Source organism: Nycticebus coucang, chromosome 23 (assembly GCF_027406575.1).
Source record: "Nycticebus coucang isolate mNycCou1 chromosome 23, mNycCou1.pri, whole genome shotgun sequence".
Classification (NCBI taxonomy): domain Eukaryota; kingdom Metazoa; phylum Chordata; class Mammalia; order Primates; family Lorisidae; genus Nycticebus; species Nycticebus coucang.
In genome coordinates this window covers 37,213,912-37,229,007 of record NC_069802.1, presented here as the reverse complement: position 1 = coordinate 37,229,007, position 15,096 = coordinate 37,213,912, and the positions used below count along the sequence as shown (strand labels likewise).

Genomic DNA, 15,096 nt, shown 5'->3' with positions numbered 1-15,096 from the left:
GTCTCTCATCCCAGACCCTCCAGGCCAGAAGTGTTTGGAAACGGGCACTGTCGGGTTTCAGATAGATACATATAATTGGGGTAGGCGCCTCCCTAAAGGACTCACTCCTTCCAACACCCACACTCATGTGTAGTCTCGGCCAATGCATTGGATGAGCCTGACCTTTGTAACCAGTAGAATATTGCAGAAATGCCGGCAGGTGACTTCTGCAACTAGGTCACAAAAGACATCATGTCTACTGCTTTGCCCTCTTGCATTTTTATATTTATTTATTTATGTATTTGGAAGATAGAGTATCACTCCACTGCCCTGGGTAGAGTGGGTGGAATCATCTTAGTTCACAGCAACCTCAGACTCTTGGCTCAAGTGATCCTCCTGCCTCTGTCTCCCAAGCATCTAGGACTACAGGTGTGTGCCACCACTATGCATGGCTATTTTTTCTTTCTTCTTTTTTTATTTTTTAGTAGAAATGGGGTCTTGCCCTTGCTCAGGCTGGTCTCAAACACCTGAACTCAAGCAATCCACCCTCCTCGGCCTCCCAGAGTGCTGGGGTTATAGGCATTAGCCCCCGTGTCCAGCTGTCATCTTACCTTGTGGCTTTTTCCTTGGCTGATTTTCATCTGTGTTTTTTTGCTGTAATAAATCATAATTGTGAGTGTAACCACTTCTCTGAGTTCTATGGGTCCTTCTAGTGAATTCCTAAACCTGAGGGCTTTCTTGGGGATCCCCCAAAAAGGATCTTTTGCAGTGAATGTGTATTATTTATTGTGGCGGATGAATATTGCTCCCAGCTTTTCACCACCTCTAGTCACATCCTTTAGCCACCAGGACTTTGGGTGCCTGCACTGGAGCAGACCATGTCTGCCTCCCTGCCCACTCAATGCTGGGGGCAGCAGATGTCAGCAGGGATCTTGCAGGACAAGGCCCTAGACGGGTCATGTGCTTCTGCCATCCACTATGGCCCCTAAAAGAGCCTGCCCTGGGTAGCTCCCGATCCGGTGTGGGAAGGTGGAGCATATCTGAGCCCTGTGCTGTCAGCCTAGCCCCACCTGTTCTCAGACACATCTGCACCCTTCTCGGCAGGCTCGCTGAGGACCAGCATTCTGAGAGAACTCTTTGCAGCACCAAGTCCTTTCCTGCCTCAGGACTTTGCATCTGCTGTTCCCAGTGCCTTTTCCTTCCAACAAACAGCCTCCTGGAGGTGAGGCTTACAGATGGGAACTGTGTCAAGCACTGGACATGAGGCTCCATGCCTGTAGCACAGTGGTTATGGTGTCAGCCACATACACCCAAGGCTGGCAGGTTTGAACCTGGCCAGGGCCTGCTAAACAATAATGACAACAACAACAACAAAATAGCCAGGCGTTGTGGCTGGCATCTGTAGTCCCAACTACTTGGGAGGCTTAGGCAAGAGAATCGCCTAAACCCAAGAGTTGTTGGATCCTATGACCTGTGACGTCATGGCACTCTACTGAGGGTGACATAATGAGACTCGGTCTCAAAAAAAAAAAAAAAAAAGGGGGGCGGCGCCTGTGGCTCAGTCGGTAAGGCGCCGGCCCCATATACCAAGGGTGGCGGGTTCAAACCCGGCCTCAGCTGAACTGCAACCAAGAAATAGCTGGGCGTTGTGGCAGGCGCCTGTAGTCCCAGCTACTCAGGAGGCTGAGGCAAGAGAATCGCTTAAGCCCAGGAGTTGGAGGTTGCTGTGAGCTGTGTGATGCCACAGCACTCTACCGAGGGCTATAAAGTGAGACTCTGTCTCTACAAAAAAAAAATAAAAAAAAATAAAAAAAGGAACTGGACATGGGTGCCAAGGTGGTCACAGAGCAGACCACTGGGTCAGTTACCAAACAGAGGCCCTGAGCTGCCCAGCAGGTCCCTCCCAGAACTGGTGTCTCAAATGCAGGGCTGCCAAACTGTTTACCCCACCATCACCTGTGTGTGTCCCCACAGCCTCCGAGGGGCTCCTACCTGGAACACCCTTACCTTCCAGCTCCCTAAGCTCTAACTCAGCAGGAAGCAGGCAGGGGGTGTGAGGTGAGGAAAGGGAAGAGCCCCCCACCTGACTCACCCTTTCTCATCTTCTCTCCCTCCCATTGCCTTCTCTGACCCTCAGGAATCGCCAGCTCAGACCATGCCCCTCTTCCTGGCTTTCATCCAGGGACGTCAAGAAAGACAGGCACCTGCATGTGGACACCAGAGGAAGCCATACAGGTATCTGGGTAAAGAGCCTTCAAGGTGGAGGACTAGCAAAGACAGAGCCCCAGGGAGCATGTGACGGCCAGATAGAGAAGCTTTGAGGAGTCAGGGCCACCAGAGTGGAGCAAGCCATGGAGGCCACGAGAGGGACAGGACATATTGAACCAAGCGGTCCCTATTGCCAGGACCATCCCAGGGACACAGAAGGGACCTACAAGACCAGGCCTGGCTCCCGCGCACACAGGGGCATGGCTCAGGCACTGCCCACTGTCCTCCCTCTGGTGCAGTGGAGCTAAGGAACCACTCTGCTCCTGGTCCTGGTTATGCAGCTAACCTACTTGCCTTGTAGGACCCTTGGGAAATAGACAAGTGTGGGAAGAAAATGGAGATGGTCCCAATGGGGTGTTTGGGCAGTTTGCAGCTACCACCATCACATTTGCTCCTGAAAGACAGACAAGGCAGAGAAAATCCTGGAACCCGGCTGGGCGCAGTGGCTCATGCCTGTAATCTTAGCACTCTGGGAGGCTGAGGCAGGTGGATCACTTAAGCTTAGGAGACCAACCCAAGCAAGAGTGAGACCCTGTCTCTACTAAAAATAGAAAAACTAGCTGGGTATTGTGGCAAGTTCCTCTAGTCCCAGCTACTCAGGTGGCTGAGGTGGGAGGACCACTTGAATCCAGGAGTTTAAGGATGCTGTGAGCTGTGATGATGCCATGGAGAGAGAGAGAGAGAGAGAGAAAGAGAGAGAGAGAGAAAATAAATCCTGGAACTTATTTCTCATTTAAGAGTCTGAGACTTGAGCTCAAGGTGGGCTCCAGGCAGGCCCAGGCTCTTTGAGGTAGTATTCAGGCAATACAGCCCCAGCCTGGGCAACCCTGCTGTTCTTTTGGGGGGAACCTTCCCCTAGATCCACACTTCTTCCCCTCCCAGGGCAGAACACCTGCTCTTCCCCCAAGTAGAGGGCCAGAACCCTGAGGAGCGACAGGTACAGAACCCTCAGGGTGGGGCTGGCCCTGGAAAGGCCTTTTGGCAACACTGCCAAAGTAGCCTCCCTGTGCCCACCCTTAGCTCTCTGGAGGAAGACCCCTGACATGCGTCCAGAATCATTGTTGACTGAATGGCCAAAATTCTCATTCTGTAGGACATGTATTCAGTTGTGGGTGATTGTGGGCCCTTCAAGTGTCTTGGCACTGGGCAAAGCTCAGGTCGTCTGACACCAAGGCCCAGGCAGAGCAGAGGAGACTTGGTGGGGTGCGGTTGGGTTGGGTAGGTGCCTTGGGCCATTCTTGAAGCAGGTGGTGTCACCAGCTGGACCTCCGCCCTCAGGAATAGGCCCTTCCTGAAAGTTCCACAAGAGGGCGATGTGGACCCCAGCTTGGGGACAAGAGCTCTAGTGACAGCTGGAGTGTGTGTGAACCTGTGGTGTCGGGCACCCAGTCCCCTCTTGCCTAATGCCTGGTGCCCCACACTCCAAGGTCTGGCTGTTCCTGGGCACAGACCCTCAGTGCCTCTGAGCTGGAGAGACCCGACCTGCTTCGTCCACCAGGTTAGGGAGTGGGCGTGCCCCGTCCAGGAGCTTCCACGGCTCTAAGGAAGAGGAGGAAATAAAAACATTTTATCCCAAAATGTATTTCTTTGACATGTTTTGAGATGGCTGTGCAGAGAGCCAACAAACATATGTAGCCCCGCAAAGCTGCCTTTCATAGGGGACATTCCATCTCCAGAGAATCCGTGTTGCTGCAGCCAGGCCTTGTGGATCTAGGAAAGATTAACTGAGAGAATGACACCTTTATTTTTTTATTTTTTGCAGTTTTTGGCCAGGGCTGGGTTTGAACCCACCACCTCCGGCATATGGGGCCAGCGCCCTACCCCTTTTAGCCACAGGCACCGCCCATGACACCTTTAAATGTCTACAAAACAGGTCTGTTCTCCTTGAGGGCTACTACTTGTGCAGTTTCTTTCTTTCTTTTTTTTTTTGTAGAGACAGAGTCTCACTTTACCACCCTCGGGTAGAGTGCCATGACGTCACAGGACTCATAGCAACCTCCAGCTCTTGGGCTTACGTGATTCTCCTGCCTCAGCCTCCCGAGCAGCTGGGACTACAGGCGCCCACTACAACGCCTGGCTATTTTTTTTTTTGTTGTTGCAGTTTGGCAGGGGCTGGGTTTGAACCCACCACCCCCAGTATATGGGGCCAGCGCCCTACTCACTGAGCCACAGGCGCTGCCCACTTGTGCAGTTTCATTGCCTAATAGGAATATCTTTCTCTCCCTCCCATAACCTGTCTTGTCCTATAACCTAAATTATCACTATAACCTGTTTTGGCCAACTCTTTGAGCTCCTGCTCTTTCTATAACTTCATGATGGTGTTTAAGCTTCTATGCCCCATTAGGATGTTAGATAATAACTTGTGGTTTTCCACAACATACACACTGGACAGGCATGGTGGCTCCAGCCTATAGTCCCAGTCCCCTGGGAGGCCCAGGCCAGAGGATCACTTGAACTCAGAAGTTCGAGACCAGCCCGAGCAAGACCGAGACACTGTCTCTACTAAAAATACAAAAATTATCAGTGTTGTGGCAGGCCCCTGTAGTCCAAGCTACTCAGGAGTTTGCAGCAGGAGGACTGCTTGAACCCAGGAGTTTGAGGTTGCTGTGAGCTATGAGGCAATGCCTCAGCACTCTAGCCTGGGTGACAGAGTGAGACTCTGTCTCAAGAAAAAGGAAAAAAAAAGGGCACGGGGGGGGGGGCGGGCCTGTGGGGAAGTGATGAAAACAGGCTTACTGGGTTGGGCGGGTCCCATCGGGGAGGAGTTTATGGGGGAGTCCTGCATCCCCCCCCTGCCGAGGAGATGGATGAGGACAGGCTGCCTCTCATGGGGTCAGGCATAGACCTGACCAAGGTACCGGCTATTCAACAGAAAAAAACGGTGGCTTTTCTAAACCAATTTGTGGTGCACACTGTGCAGTTCCTCAACCGCTTTTCTACAGTTTGTGAGGAGAAACTAGCAGGCCTTTCTCTTCGTATCCAACAAATTGAAACAACTCTCAATATTTTAGATGCAAAGTTGTTATCTATCCCAGGCCTAGATGATGTCACAGTTGAAGTATCTCCTATAAGGGTCACTAGTGTCACAAATGGACCACACTCTGAAGCCACTTTCAGAGCAATCACAGCAGAACAGTACACAAGACTCTGGACCACAGGAAAGTGAAGTTTCAGCAGAAAATATCTGAACTGTAGCCAAGGATCCAAGATATGCCAGATATCTCAAAATGGTTCAAGTGAAAATAATAAATTGGAGCTGGAGCCGGTGCTTAGTGGAGCAGAGCCGAGGTCGGGCCTGGAGCAGAGCCGGCTGGGTGGGTGCTGAGCTCCAGCCATGGCCCAGAACACACTGTCCTCGCGCTTCCGTCAGGTGGACATCAACTAGTTGATGAGAACAAATTTGTGGACTAGCAGGAGGAGGCGGCGGCGACAGCGGAAGAGCCAGGTCCAGATCCTAGTGAGGTGGACGGGCTCCTGCAGCAAGGGGACATGCTTCGGACATTTCATGCAGCCTCGCAAAACTCCCCTGTCAACACCAAGAATCAAGCCGTGAAGGAGCGAGCCCAGAATGTGGTGCTAAAAGTACTCACAAACTTCAAGAGCAGTGAAATTGAGCAGGCTGTACAGTCACTGAACAGAAATGGTGTTGACTTGTTAATGAAGTACATTTATAAAGGGTTTGAGAAGCCCACAGAAAATAGCAACGCAGTGTTACTCCAGTGGCACGAAAAGGCCTTAGCAGTAGGAGGACTAGGCTCCATTATAAGAGTTCTTACAGCAAGAAAGACTGTTTAAAAAAAAAAAAGAAAGACTCATGTTACCTTGAGAATAAATTGGGATGCCCAGGCTAGTGAAGAAGGGACTAACAATGGACCATCTTCCTGGGAACTCCCAACTAAACTATTTTAGGACGTCTATCCCTGAAATGTATTTTATTTTCAGGGTGGAGGGAGAAATCATTTTACTGTTTCCTAAATCCTTTGCAGGATCTGATAGTCTATGCCTTTGTCTACGAGTAATGCAGAACTGACATTGTGACTGTTTACCAGAGTGGCTGGCCAGCAGTGGTCAGGTGTACCTGTGTGCCCTGGGGGAGGGATGATTTGGGCAGGTGCAGATCCAAGGGCTGTGGTAAAGGGGAGAGCTTGTTTTTTCTTTTTTGTTTTGTTTTCTTTTTTGAAGTGGATAAAATCCCAAGAGTTTGTACAGATATCCCGACTTCTCAGAGAAGGCGGGCACTCTTGGGCTCGTTGTAAAGTGCCTGCTGCATCGATAAAGCTCTTGGCTTATTAGTATAAAAAAAAAGAAAAAGGAAAAAAAGAAAATGTGTTTCCCTTAAGGAACATTACTTACCAGAGAAATCTCCAGTGATAGAGGCACTCATTTTACTGGACAAATTGCAAAGTAGTTAATTAAGGGGTTACAAACATGATGGCATTCCCCTGGTCCCTATTACTCTTAGTCTTCTGGCAGGTCAAAGGGATGAATGGCTTTTTTTTTTTTTCTTTTTTGTTTGAGACAGAGTCTCACTCTGCTGCCCCAGGCTAGAGTACCTGTGGTGTCATAGCTCACAGCAACCTCAAAATCCTGAGCCCAAGCAATCCACCTGCCTCGGCCTCCCAGAGTGCATGAGCCACCACACCCAGCCAGCCTTGCAGCTTTTCATCTCCCCTTTGCCCACGTTGGAGACTTGTGTACGGTGCTAAACCAAACCAAATGCTAAGGCCATAATCCTAGCACTCTGGGAGAGTTCAAACCCAGCCCCGGCCAAAAAAAAAAAAATTAAAATCAAATCCTTAAAATAAATAAATAAATAAATAAAAATCGAAAGACCAAAAGTGAGGAATGTTAAATGAAATTGGATTGCCTCACACTGCCTCCACAGGCAGCGAACTCCACCACAACTTGATGCGGGATTTAACTTGACAGTGTATTCTTCTAAGAAGTAATGCATCTGAGCCAATCATTAGCAGCCGAACTTTCAGCCAATTGCAGGCTACAAACTGCCCAGAAAAGTCTTTATATGGCAGATTCTTGGGCCATTTGGGCCATTTCTGTACAGCAGCACTTCCTTCTTCTGGCTATAATACTGCTTGCTCAAGTTGCTGTGTAGAGCTCTCTGAACCTTTACCAATTCAGAGAGCTGTCTGTTTCAGTAATCATTTTTTTTTGTTGTTCAAATGAGCTCTGCTTTTTTTTAAATTTATTTACATATTCATTTATTTATAGAGATGGGTTTCTCTGTCTCCCAGGCTGGAGTAGTGGTGCTATCACAGCTCACTGCAGCCTCAAACTCCTGGGCTCAAGCAATCCTCCTGCATTGGCCTCCCAAATTGCTAGGATTATAGGTGTGAGCCACTGACCCCAGCCTAAATTTAATTTGTCTTAAGTTTTTCTTATAATAGTGGCTTTAGGAATGAGATGGAGTAAGGGATAGGAAAAGCACCTGGCCATGTACCTGGTGCAGCAGGCACCCAGGGAAGACTCTGTGTGTGTGTGTGTGTGTGTATGCCATCGGGCCCCACACGATCACAGGCCAGGCCTGGATTAGCTCCACCTCCATCAAGCCCCTTTTTACTCTGCTGCTGCCCTTCCGTACATGAGTCCCAGCTTACTTGTGGGCAGGAAAGCCTTTACCCTTTGGGTCCTGGGTCCCTCCTATCCTCATACCAGCTCTGGACTGGGGAGTGGGTTCATCTTTTCCAGCCCCATCCACTGTTGGAGGTTGGGAGGATAGGCAGGGCAGGACTAAGCTGTTTTGAGTAACCATGTTGGATGCCAGGCAGGCACAGGGCTCCCACTCAGCCTGGGTGTGGATGGGCCTGGCGGGGCAGCTGGTACTGTGGTTCAATCACAAGAGTCCATTTGATTGGCCAGAGGTGGCACAATTTGAAGTGGTGTGCTTAGGGCTGGCCAGCATTGTTTGGCAGAAAAGTGGAAGGGGTAAGGGAGTAGTTCTCTGGGGCCCTGAGCCGGACAGGTCACTGTAAGTCTGGCAGGACCTACCCAGAGCCCACATGTGGCCAGGTGAGCTGGGGAGGTCTGGGAGCCTGCTGGGGTGACTCAGTCATTCACTCTTGCCAAGGCAGCCTGATCCTGCCAGCAGCCTGAGGGTGGCCTGGGGGGTCAAGGCGGGAGCAGCCCTCAAGGGTCTCCTGAGGTCCCCATTCTGGGAGCCCACCCAGGCTTGCCTCCTTCCCCATTCCTCCTAGCTCTGGTCATGGAGGGGCCACCTTGTACCCTTATGTCTCAGGAGTCTTTTCTCAGTGTCCAGTGCTGGCTGGAGAAGGACGGCTGCCCCTCCTGACCCTGAGCTGGGGTGATAGTGGGGCCCCCTGGGGTAATATGGGGACCTCACCACTGTTGAAGGCCACAGCTTCCTCTTGCTGAGTTCCACACGGGCTTCCCCTTCCAGACCCCAGCACTTTCCTGGAGGTCACATGACTGGCAGGGGAGAGGAGGCGCCAGGGGATAAGGGGTTTGGAGGGTGGAGGGTGGCAGAATCTCCGTGTGTACAAACACCCACCCACCTCTTACACCACCAGGACCAGTAACAGGACCCAGAATAGAATGTGTGGCTTTCTAGTTCTAAATCGGGCTCTGGGGGCTGAGAGCTGGAGCATTTGGATGTAAAAATAGAAAAGCTAGCGAGTGCATGGCCTGTGGGTCCTCCACCCACAGGCTGATGTGACAAACCAGAATTTCTTGTGGGGCCTGCTTGACACTGTTAGTTTATGTAGAAAATTGGCCCAGACTAACCTCTCAGAGGGCAAAGCCAGCAGCTGACCTGGGCTGGGAGTGTGACTTGTGGACATGGGGGAGGGTCTGGCATGAGCTCTGACTCAATTTGTCCTCCTCTGTCCTCCAGGGCTATGCTGGGTCCAAGGCGATGACCTCTGCCAGGAGTGCCCTCCCAGGTCACTGGGGCCCAGCTTTCTCCTACTTCATTTTTTTTTTTGCAGTTTTTGGCCGGGGCTGGGTTTGAACCCACCACCTCCGGCATATGGGGCCGGAGCCCTACTCATTTGAGCCACAGGTGCTACCTGCTTTCTCCTACTTCATCCACGTGCACTGCCCTCAGGAGCCAGGCCTGTCCTAGTCACGCGGGGCACTGGCAAGCCAGACACAAGTCCTGTCCTCAAGGAGCCCCAGCCTGGGGGTGGCAAGGAAGCCCCTCAAGTTCTATGCAATGGGTGAGGCCTGGGGCAAAGGTGGGCATCTGGGCTTGACTAAGGGGTCCAGGGAAGCCTCCTGCAGAGTGATAAGGAGTTGGCTTTCCCCGGGGCCGTGCAGGAGGGCTGGGCAGGCAGAGGGGACCCGGCCCGCAGGAACTCTGGCCTGGAGTCTGGCCGAGCCCTGTGCTGTCTCTCACTGCTCCTACCCCAGCCTGGCATACGAGCATCTCGTGGTCCACCTCATTGCTCACCCTAGAGCCCCTGGTCCCTCCCTCGTTCTAGCAAAGCAGAAAACACCCACCTCCCGCCCAAGCCAAGGTCGCTGCGAGAGAGCCCCCGAGGCCAGGCTTGGGGTCCACAGAGGGCCTGGAGCCCCGAGGGCAGCTCCCACACACCCTGCTCTCCCTGGTAAAGGCGGTGCTGTCATCCAGTCTCTCCCAGCCTAGACCCCGGCCTCACCCGCCTGAGGCTTGCATAGAAAGGCCTTGCCCACCTTCCCAGACCCCTCTTCATAGCTGGAATTGGCCTCTGAGCCTTGTCCTCCTCAAAGACCCTCTCAGCCTCACAGCACCTCCCCTTCCTGCTGGGTTGTGTGACTGGGGGACTACCCAGGACAGCTCCTACCAGCCTCCCCTAGGAGATAGGGGGTGGGGTGGTAGGGTGTCCTGTCCTCTACTATCCCCAAGTAAGCAGGGGCAAGCAGCCTATAGTCTTGGTCCTACCAAGAATAGCTCTGCCCAGGTGGGATCCTGTGTCCACAGGCCGCTCCTGGGGCTGGGGCTGCCCACAGAGGCTTCTTTCTATGCACCAACCACTTATTGAGCACTTGATATGTCCCAGAAAGGTGCCAAGACCCTGGGGGTACAGCACTGACCCAGGCAGCCAGGGCTCTGCCCCTGTGAGACAATGTTCTGGAGGGACCTGACCACACAAACACAAATAGACAAGGGTTTAGAGGAGGACAGAGGAGAGGGAACGTGAGGCAAACAGGTAGCTTTGAAGAGAAAGGTGAGGAAAGAAATTTCCTTTTTCTCCCTTAGAGACAGATCTCTCTCTCCATCCCCAGGCTAGAGTGAGCACAGTGGTGTGATTGTAGCTCACTTCAGGCTCAACTCCCAGGCTCAAGTGATCCTCCTGCCCGCCTCCAGTCCCAGTAGCTGGGTCAACAGGTGCCACCACGCCCAGCCCAGGAAGAAGTTTCTAATCAGGTGAGAGTAAAGCAAGACCTAGATGGAGAGAACTGGGGGCTACGTAATGCTGGGGCAGGGAGGCCAGTGTGGCAGACAGCAGGGTGGGAACCACTGGATGGCACGGGCTATGCCCATACAAGCTACTAGGCATTTGGTCTGGGGAAGACGGGAGCTCTGGGAGGGTACAAGTGGAGAAGTGACGTGACCTGACCACCTTGTTGTGAGCAGATCCCTCTGGTGTGACAATGGACACTGCCAGGTGAGGGCGGGAGGAGAGACCAGGTGAGAGAAAATTGGGGGGGTGGTGCTGAAAGGGAGGGTTCCAGAGAGACTTTACAGGAAGAACCTAGAGACTTTCAGGGGGACAGGTGAGAGGACAGGCGTCAGATGGTCCTGGGGCTGCGGGCTGGAACTCTAGGACAGCGGTTCTCAACCTATGGGTCGCGACCCCTTTATAAGAATGAAAATACATCCTGCATATCAGATATTTACATTACGATTCATAACAGTAGCAAAATTACAGTTATGAAGTAGCAATGAAAATAATTTTATGGTTGGGGTCACCACAACATGAGGAACTGTATTGAAGGGTAGGGGCATTAGAGGCTAACGTTAGGAAGGTTGAGAACCACTGTTCTAGGAGGTAAAAGCTGCCCGGCCTGAGTGGAAGTCTGGGGAATGACACCCAGGGAGAGACCAGCAGAGTTCCTTGGTGGTCAGCACACAAGGCCCGGGGCTGGGACCCAGGGCTGGCAGGAGACCTTGCCCTCCCCAGCCTGACCACCAGCCTGGCCCTCAGCAGGGTCCCCCCTGCCCCACTGCAGCTGCCTCTGCACATTCTGGGTCCTGGTGCAGCCACCAAATCAGCAGCACACCAGTGACATGCTAGGCTCTGCCCCTGCTCTTTGGCCATCATCCTGTGGGTGTGGTTTGGGCATCACTTGTGTGTCTTTGCCATGGACCTGCCCTGCAGAGGCCTGCTCCCTGGCCAGTCAGTGGTCTTTGCTGTACCCCTTCTCTCCTGCAGCCCTTCACGTGCTCTCCCACAAGGGAGGTTTTCTTCCTCCACATGCCACCCCTGGATGCCTCAGCCTCATGCTGCTCCTTGCTTGGACCAGCTAGGGGGAGCTGCCCCAGGCTCCAACCCCCACAGGGCTCAGGGTCAGAATGCCGGGGAGGAGGGGAGTCATGTGGGAGGCACCCTGCACCTTAAGGTGGATTTGTGTTTCTGGGGTTTCTGGCTGATCATTCTCTGGACAACAGGTCTGTCCACACAGTGCAGTGACCTTACTCCGGTGTCTCTCACCTCCAAGCTTGGTATCTGAAGCCAGCCCTTGCCCCCCTACCCCTTGGAATCATGCTCTGGCGGGTGGCACTGATGTCTGGCTTTGCTTCTCTCCCCTCTGGGTCTCTGTCTCCCTCCCCAGCTACCCTGTGGAGAACTGGACACTCACTGTGACCCGAGGGTGTCTATTCATGGGCGCATCTGCCCTCTATTGGGAGCTACAAGGGTGGGGAGTCCCTGTATCATCTTGGGGCCCCCAGGGCCTGATGAGGGGGCTGGGCACTTATTTAGCTGAACTGGATATCAGAGACTTCACAGTGTTCAGCCTGAGGCTGTGAGTGGTCAGGAGCCCCCACCAAGCAGCACTGAGCCTCCACATGGAACCCTATAGGGGGCACAAGTGGCAACATTGGGCACAGGAGGGGGCTGAGCCTTCCACTTCCACAGTGGCTTCAATGGGCTGGGAGGCTTCCTGGCAAGACAACCCAGGACCCAGCGCCCGGCACGTGGGGAAGTCCTGCTGTGGGTCCTACCTTTCTCCCCCCACTTGGAGAAGGCGAATGGCCAGGGTGGGAGGTGTGCAGAAGTGTCACAGGTGACCCAAGCCTGGGGTGAACAGAGTTGAGACCTGGGCAGCCAAGCCCAGGAGACCTATGGGTGGGGATGCAGGCAGGCACCCCAGAGGGTGAGCACCCTAGCCAGCCAACACCCACCTCCTCCATCTCTGGGGTCCAAGTTCAGCCCTGAGAGCTGGGCTATGGGTGAGTGGGCTGTGAGCCCTGGAGATAGCCCTGGGCCAGGTGATCCTGCTCACTCTCATCCTCCCCCAGACTTCTGTCATTTTCCCAGCAGATGGGGAAATGGAGGCCTTATGGGCTGAAGGCTCTCCCATATCCTCACCTACCCCTGCCAGCACCCTGGCTCTGTCCCTTCCTCTCCAGTGATCTGCCTTGGTCCTAGGCTCTTCATGGTAGGCATAGGGCCCCCCATGCCTGGGCTCAAGGGCCATCTAGTTTTCTGGTCCCGCCCCCAGCTCTATTAGCCTCCCTGTCTCACCAGCAGGGAGGGTGCTACCGCAGATGAAGACCCCCCTTTCTGGGTGATGGGTCTTGCTCCTGAGCAGCTCTGGGACAGTGGACAGTGACGTGGCCCATGCTTGGCTCAGCAGCAACTCTAGGGACTTTCTCAGGGTGGCTGTTCCCCGGAGGCCCTCTAGAGTCTTGCCTGACTGACTCAAACCCAGTCCTCCTGTTGCCAGGGTCAGTCCTGGATGCCGCTGCCCTTGCCTCTGCCTGGTTTGGAACAGCCAGTCCAGACTCTGTCATTGCTCCTTTGCTGGCCTCTGGCCCTTCTTGCCCAGCACAACATGGAAGGGCAGACCTTGGCCTTCCACCAGGACAGGGCACAGCCTCCCCAGCCACCCCCAGCTACCCCCAGCTACCTCCACCCCCAGTGAGATCCTTCCTCTGCTCAGTGTCCTGCCCACCCCACCCCTCAGGGGCAGGAGTCCCCCTGCCATGCCTCAAGCAGTTGGAAGGCTGCACTCAGTGTGGCCTGGGTCTGCCCCGCTAGAACATCCACTCTTCCTAACTTACATGCCTACTTGGCCCTAAGGGCTCTCCCAGAAAGCCTCTTTCCCTGCCTGCCCCTTAAACAGAGTAGTCTGAGCTCAAAGCTGCGTTTGTGGCCCCGGTTCCAACCAGGTGGCTGTACGAAGAGGGCTTGGCTGTGGTGGATCACCAGCAGCAAAGCAGGCAAGGTAAAAGGTACCCTGTTTTCTGGACCTCGCAGCTTTGGAGCTCCACCCCTGTGTCGTGGGGATGCAGACCTGGTCCAAGGGGCCACGCTCCTTTGGAGGTGTTTGAAAAGTGCCCTGGAGGCTGTCTGGAGACCCCGACCAGGTCCTGGCGGTCCAGCAGGCTTCCTTTGCCAGCCCGGATAACCTCGTGCCTCTGACTTGCTCTCCGGCCCGAATCAAACCCAGTGGGCCGGGGGTTGGGGAGGGGGTCGGCGAGGGACGCGCCTCCACACCCAGGATCGAGATGACGGGGTTGGGGGGCTGGCGCGCCTTTCCACCAGGACACAGTCACGCTGCTCGGTTGCTCGCTTACCCACATCTACTGAGTACCTAGTGGTTGTGGGCGCGGACCCTGCGTCCAAGTCCGCAGCCAATGCCCGCCTGCTCCTCCCAGGCGCCCAGGTATTACAGAGACGTCCTCGCCCTGCAGTCCCTTGACTGGGTAGCGGAGAGCTGGGCTCTCGGGGCGGGGCTGCGGTGGGGCCAGGAGGCAGGACTGGGCGCCGTGGGCGGGGACGTGGCCCGGACTGGCGGGCTGTGGGCGGGGCCTAGGGCTGTGGGTGGGGCCGCGCGGAGCGGGGTGCTTGGCTTCAACCTGAGCCGCGCCCGCACCCGGGCAGCTGGGAGCGCAGCGGAGCTCCGCGAGTAAGTCCAGGCCGGGTGTGGATGGGCGTGGACGGGCGGGGTGGGCGCGCGGGTCCCCCGGCCTCAGTGTCGCCGCCGCGGGCCAGGGGCGCTCCTGGAGGAAGCGCGAGTTGGGGGTGGAGGGGGAGCGTTTGGTGCTGGAGGCCTAGGGCTGGGGGCGGTGCGAAGCGCCGGTCCTGCGTCCCTCCAGCCCCAGTGGCAACACGGCTGGATCCCAGTACACATCCGACCCAGCCAGGCCTTCACGGGCTGGGCCATTTGCTCCCTCCTCATCCCGGGAATCCAAACTTTACTTGCTGGTTGGTCTGATTCATACTCAAGTGTGACAGACTGAGCCATATGGCTCTGTGGAGTCCGCGACTTATATGGGGGGCAATGAGTCTCATAATAGATGGCAGAGGGGATGGGGGAAGTGGGATTGGGGGGTGGCCCTTTCACACGTGGGTCCGGGCCCTGACAGCCCAACTCTACTGTGGGGCTCTGGGCCTCTCCTTCTGGGGGTGTTGAGAGGGCCTGGGGCTGGTGTGAGCCTCGGTTTGCTCATAGTCCACACTGGTGACAGTGGTACCTTCCAGTCGGGTGTCCATGCCTGGGACAAGTGGACCCCCTGCTGTTGCCACATGAGCGACATACCTGGGTCTTGCAGGCAGTGTACAGAGCAGACCTCAGCATGAAGGACCCAGGAAATGTCACCTGCGGTGATGATGATGATGAAGTATGTAGAATTTTTTTCACAACAGTCTTAAAGGCAGGGCC

The 15,096-nt window shown here is 54.6% G+C and overlaps 1 pseudogene across 1 annotated transcript; it reads left to right on the top strand.

The window, feature by feature from the left end:
• Nucleotides 1-5,581: 5,581 nt before the first annotated feature.
• On the top strand, nucleotides 5,582-6,535 carry LOC128576035 (actin-related protein 2/3 complex subunit 5-like protein; annotated as a pseudogene). Its single transcript, XR_008377227.1, has one exon. The product of XR_008377227.1 is annotated as an actin-related protein 2/3 complex subunit 5-like protein (transcript).
• The last annotated feature ends 8,561 nt before the right edge of the window (nucleotides 6,536-15,096 follow it).